Source organism: Xiphias gladius, chromosome 15, assembly GCF_016859285.1.
Source record: "Xiphias gladius isolate SHS-SW01 ecotype Sanya breed wild chromosome 15, ASM1685928v1, whole genome shotgun sequence".
Classification (NCBI taxonomy): Eukaryota; Metazoa; Chordata; class Actinopteri; order Istiophoriformes; family Xiphiidae; genus Xiphias; species Xiphias gladius.
In genome coordinates, this window is record NC_053414.1 from 1,179,188 (window position 1) to 1,185,685 (window position 6,498).

The following is a 6,498-nucleotide window of genomic DNA, read 5'->3' on the forward strand; positions in this document are numbered from 1 at the left end:
GTTCAGGTCCAGCTCCTTCGGCCAGCGGGACTTGTACTTCATCACCGCCACCACAACCTGCCAATCACAGTTCGGAACTGCTCATGACCACGCCTCCTAGAGGATCAGTACTGAGGTCATTCTGCTCAACAGCGCTTAATCCCCCCAGAAAACACACCAGCACCTGAACCTGGACCGGCCAGAGATCCTTCGTTTGTCCTTTACTTTGAAAAACCGAAGCCCTTAAAAAGCCCTTAATGTGAAAAGGCCTTAATCAGAAGATGGAGTAGATTTTAAGGGCGTCGTGACTTTCCCTTAGTTTCCACATGAATGTGAAATGTTTGACAAATCCATGAATGATGAGTTGAAGGTTTTATTGAGGTGAAGGGATTCTGGTTCACGTCAGGGCTCTGAAATATTCTCAGCTGCTAATTAATCAGGTTTTAATTGACTCTTATTCACTACTCAGATATTGAACAGCTTTACCAGGACAAATGAACGGAAACACTCGTGGACTGGGACGGATGGAGGGGATTTTAATGAGTGAAATAAATTCATTTATACTTAAGAAAAGGACCTTAATTTTTCTAATAATCTGCTATTTAGATACATTAATTGACTATAATATATTAAGGATTTTTATTTCGTTATCTGCAGAGTTTAGGGGATGGCTTTAATGTTTCCATTCAGTTTAAGGGATTTTTAACCCCTAAAAATCCCTTAAACTGAATGGAAACATTAAAGCCATCCCCTAAATTTGTACCTTTAGTGATTTTAATTTAGGTGGAAATTCAGGAATAGCTTTCAGCTATTTGGTACTATTTAAGTTTTTATTTTTTCCCCTTAAAACTCCCAATACTGTGCAGATAATTCATTGAAAAAACACCCGTAATGTAACATAATTAATTAACCACAAATTCCAGATGAACCCTGCATTTGGCCTGAAAATAAAAATGACCTTTGAAAGATGGTCTGTTAAAGGAGAAAATTAAGAAGTAGCTGTAGGTAGCTCGAAGGTCTGTGAGGTTCATAAAGATCTTCACCGTTACCTGGAATCAGTCAACAGGACACGGAAACATGAAACTGCTTTGTTCTCACAAGCTGATGTTTTTCCTTTTCGTGTATAAAATAAGTTAAAATTGTTTTGAAGAAAAAGAGACAAAACCAGATTCAGTTTGTGTCATTAAAATGGATAAAAACTGAAACTGTTTCCTCATCCAACCTGCATCACAGGAAGCTGCTGCTAATTGGCTAATTAGACCTGTGTGTGTGTGTGTGTGTGTGTGTGTGTTATCTGTGTGGTAATCAGTGTTACATCAGTGTGACCTCTGACTTCTGTGTATTTACAGCCTGTTGAGCTGAGCAGCTGCTATTTAAAGCAGATTAAAGGTGACACACAGGCGACCGGTTCACTCTCACACACACAGAATAACCCAAACTAAATTTAAAGGAGACGTCGATCAGCAGCGTTCTCAGAACTAATGTTCACTTCAACCCCCCAGCTGTTTCCTCCTGGGGGGCCAAAGGCTGCTAGCATGGATATGTTACTGTACAGGTCTACAGGGCCAGGGGCCCGGGGGACACCTGGACCACGCACAGAAACACAACCACAGAGGACCTGGCATTAACACGCGTCCCGGCTGATCCGATCACAGGCGGACAGCTCTGAGTACAGGTGTGAATGCAGCCGAGACGCGTCCAGGATGCGTTGAAATCCGATCGCTCGGACCACATTCTTTTACAAGTGTGAACGCTAATGCGTCCGGGGCCGCATTGAAGAACCGCCGATTCCCCTGACGTCCTCTGTGTAAGCAGAGGAACGTAGTCAGTCACAAACAAATGCAAGTCGTCGAAAACGCGTAAACTGGCTTTGTACACGACGTCTGAACATTTTGAAAAGCACACAGACATTTCTACTGCATCAAACATCGTGGGCTATTTGGCTTGTCAGGAATAGACAGTCTGTATCGTTTTGAGCTCCTCTTCTTCTTCTTCTTTTAACTTCTGGCAGACTAGGCACAGGATGTGCACCGCTGACTCCCGCTGGTTAAAAACAACATTTAGGGTCTCTGCAAACAGAAACGAGCTACGTGTTTATTTGCGCATAGAGCGGGAGGCGAGATCCGATGGCAGGTGGTCACTGGAGACGCGTGTGGAGACGCATGGCACTGCCAGGTGTGAACAGCGTCACCACATATGATGCAACAATTGACATGAAAATTCAGGGCGGCTTTCCTGCTGCCTTACTGACTGGACCACAAGAATCGCAATTGTCCCTGACTGACTGAGTGTTGGAGTTTCCTCATTGGTCAATGCTCTTTCAAAGTGAATTGCCGCAAACAATTTCTATTGAGTCCTCAGGGATCGTTTACAGGCGGCGTTGCCAACTGAGCACCTTTGTCGCCAGATTTACCGACTTTTCAGACCCTTTGAGCGACTTTTCTTCACAAAAGCACCGAGCGATAAATCCACGGCTTTCTAGACAAACCTTAGGTTCCTTCTGTAGAAGAGAGTCGCCAGTTTCCCTCCTCAGGTAACACGTCTCTATGAGTCTCACTCAACTGACCACAAGTCAGCTGACACAGACGGGGATGAGCTTCTAACTTTCTCTCTGACTGATCATTTTACAGGTAATCACACCTGAAATCTCAGCTCAGCCGTTGTCTTTAACTCATGTGTCTGGTGATTCTGTCAGACGACGTCGTGGTTATAAAACCAGGAGTTTAGCAGCAGCTTGGAAAGAGCCTGGAAGTGACTGCTGGTTAGTATGTCGTCTTAATGGGCCACGTTTCAGTCACTGTTTCACTGTTTCATTGTTCTGTCGTCTGACAACAGAAACAAAAACATGTAAATGAGAACAGATTTATTGGGATTTCAGCTGAATTAAATTACTGTATACGTGAGCACAGACAGTAGGAGGGAAGCCAACAGATGAAGGGGGGTCCAACCATATACTGGGTTTGGACCTGGTCTTGTTACATTATAATCCATTCATTTATCAACAATTTTTCCCAGTTTGAGGTGAATCCCTGGATTTGTACCTTAATTTAAAAGTGAAGGTTCTTTTAAGGACTAAATTAAGGACCCAATAATAATATGTCGTTAAACTGGAACGGCTTTTACCTTTAAAAACCTTTTCATCTCTGCTGAAAACCTTCTAAAAACCCCTCAATACATTGTAATGTATTAACGTAATAATTTCTGTTAATTTGTCCAAACCTGGTAAAGCTGTTCAATATCTCAGTAGTGAATAAGAGTCAATTAAAACCTCATTAATTAGCAGCTGAGAATATTTCAGAGCCCTGATGTAAACCAGAATCCCTTGAAGCTGTGTGAGGGGTTTCAGGACTGAGTGGCGACTCAGAGGTTCAGGATTTATTGCTTCAGTCTTTTCACCTGTGACCTATAATAACCTGAATTTAAACACTTCAGATGTTCTCAGATCAGTTTTCCTCTCTGTGACTGACAGTCATCAAGTTTCAGTTCCTGACTTTACCTTTTCTGCCTCCACATGTCTGGTCCTCGTCCTGGACCTGCAGACTGACAGAGACACGACACAAACAACGTGAACATGAGCTCAGCGGGGTCGACGGTTCACGTCCCGCTGAGAAAAAACAGTTTGAGCTGCACGATGTGAATGTGTTTCTATTCAGCACTGGAATCACTGAATCACCGGGAGCTGACATTTCACTTTGTTTCACCACAGACACAAGGAAACACTTTTTACAGGTATTTAGACTTTTTCTTTTTTACTTCAGTCATCTTCACTCAGGTTTTTCTTTATGCACAGTGAAAATGGAAATAAAAACAGGTGGATGGAAACACACCTCATGTCTCTGGTTTGTAGAGAGAATCCCTTCATTTTTAATCTTAAATTTCCATTAATTATGATTTCAAGGACTTTTGATCAGATTTTAAGGGAATACTGAATAAAGTAATTTATTAAAGGTACATTTAATGGATTATAAACCCAGTTTTTGCCCTTTAAAACCAAACACCATCCCTTCATGTTGCAGTTAAGGTGAAGTTTCAGAGATGGTTTTCATGGTTTGGTCAATTCAAAGGGTAAAAATTTTGCATCTGATCCACTGAATTTACCTTCATAAATTACAGTTACATTACTTTATTTACTTTATCCATGAATTATGCCCAGTTTGGGGTGAAACGCTGAATTTGTGCCAGAACTGAAAAACGAAGGTGCTTTTAAGGTAAAAATGAAGGGCTGCGCTTTAAAACCACCGTAAATGATCATTAAAAGATCCTGTGCCTCTAAAATGTGTCCGAGAACTGGACTCACTCACCTTGTGGGGAGAAGACGGTGGTATAAATCTCAAACTGTTCATCAGTGTGTCTGTAGATCTGCTGCATGCTGCTCTCTCTCACACACACACACACACACAAACTCAGAGCTTAAATACCTGCAGTCACTAATCCTGCTGAGTGTGTGTGTCTCTGTAAGACCGACACACACACACACACACACACAGAGGACATCAGGTGTGTCAGAGCGGCGGTTCAGGACGATTCACGCTCGAAAAAAATCCAGACAGACTCGAGTCTTGACCGGGACTCGGGGACTCGTCCGAGAACCAGACGTTCAGACCTGTGACTTTCTCCGAGGGACAAATGGATTTTACGACCGGTCCATTCTGCCGCCGTCCACGGTGACGGGTTTAGATGTGAAATGAAAATCTCTGGTGTAACTAAGGCAAACTAATGCAGTTCATCGTGGCAGATTTCATCACCCCAACGTTCGCTCTGTCTCCAGCTTATCGGGTCCACCCAGCTCCAACTGACCCAGTCTAATGGATCCTCCCTCATTCAGCTCCAACGCTCAGTTTGTGCTGCTCCACCTGGATCCTGTTGGGGGATGGCGTCCGTGCAGCTGAAATGTTTCTGTTGTTCACCCCATTGCCACTGACATATCCTAACAGGTGTTCCTGTTATTTTGTCCACCCAGTGAGCACAGGCTAATCAACAGACACATCCCAACGCAGTTCAACAGCCTGAAAAACGATCACAGAGTTGATTCAACGCGTCTCTGAAACGGTTTGAACACGACCTGATCCTCAGAACCGTCGCGGAGGAGGATTTACCCCGGGACCGTTGACCAGACCGACTCAGCTGTAGCTGGCTGTTCCCGACTAACCGACAGCTGAGGGTGAAGATGGACTCCGCAGGACTCGTTCTCTTTCTGCTCGTTTCTGACACTGGAGCTCTGCAGCGTTCAGCTCTTCCTTTTTCCCCTTTGGCACCGTGAGAGTGAAACGTGGAGGTGTCGTGGATGCAGATCACGTTAATGGTCAGACCTCGCTGACGCTCGCCTCCTCATGAACAGGCTCGGACGAACTGGCGAGGCCGGGTCTGTGCGGTTTGACGAGTCCGACTCAAAACACTGGGACAAAGCTGAAAACTCAGAGCGATTCAAAACAGAAGTACAGGAAGCAACTAGTTCTGTTTTACATCTGCTGGATCAACACGTTTACTTGGTTTTTCTGTGGTTTATTTCAGTTCGATTCGGCGGTGACATGCTCTCAGAGTGTGACAGCTACAACCAGCCACTCAGAGCAGGACATGATGCAGAATACACCACAGCTTTGTGTGTTGGGGGGTTTTTACCAGCGACAGCGTGTGTGTGTGTGTGTGTGTGTGTCTGTGTCCTCATGGTAACACCTGGAGACACCTACCGTAGCGCCAACTACCACAGAGGAGGGCCCATCCGCCCGTTGGCGGACATATTTTTATCACCGTCGCAACTGTGTAAGATACGGTCACGAAACTTTACAGGTGTGCAGTTGAGATCAGAATCGACGCCATGTTCGGAGGTGGGTGTGGTCCGACCCATGAGTACCGAGTTCTCATGTAAAGATTAGAAGATTCAGGATGATCCTCAGAACAGATCAGATCCTTCCCTGAAGTAAAAGCAACACGAAAAGTCCCGCATTGAAAATGTTGCTCCAGTAAAAGTACTAAAGTATAATCAGGAAAATGTCCGTAAAGTATTAAAGTAAAAGTACTCGCTGCAGACAGATGTGTGAGTGTTACACAGAACATCTGCTGTAGGAGTCAATAGGTCATAGCCTCCACCAAGGAGGTTCTTTTTCCACCGGTGTTGCTTTGTCAGTGGGGTCACACAAAAACTACAGAACCGATTTGCACCGAACTTGGTGGAGGGCCGGGACGTGGACCAGGGACGAACCCTTTACATTTCGGTGCGGATCCAGACCCTTAGAGATCATGAATTTGAATTTTTTTTCTCCGGTGTATGTGGTTTGCCATCGGCCTTGGTGGAGGTCTGCGCGCTCCCGAGTGCATTTTCTAGTTTTTTAACTGTTTTACACGTAACTGCAACTAATGATTCGCTGATTTTATCGGTTTGTTAAATGTTAGAAAATAGTGAGAGATTTCCATCGTCCACGTCTTCGGACGTCACGTTTTATCCGGACAGTTCAAACCTCAGTTTATTGTCATTGTACGAGGAAAAGCAGCAAATTGTCACATTTGAAACCACGAAATATT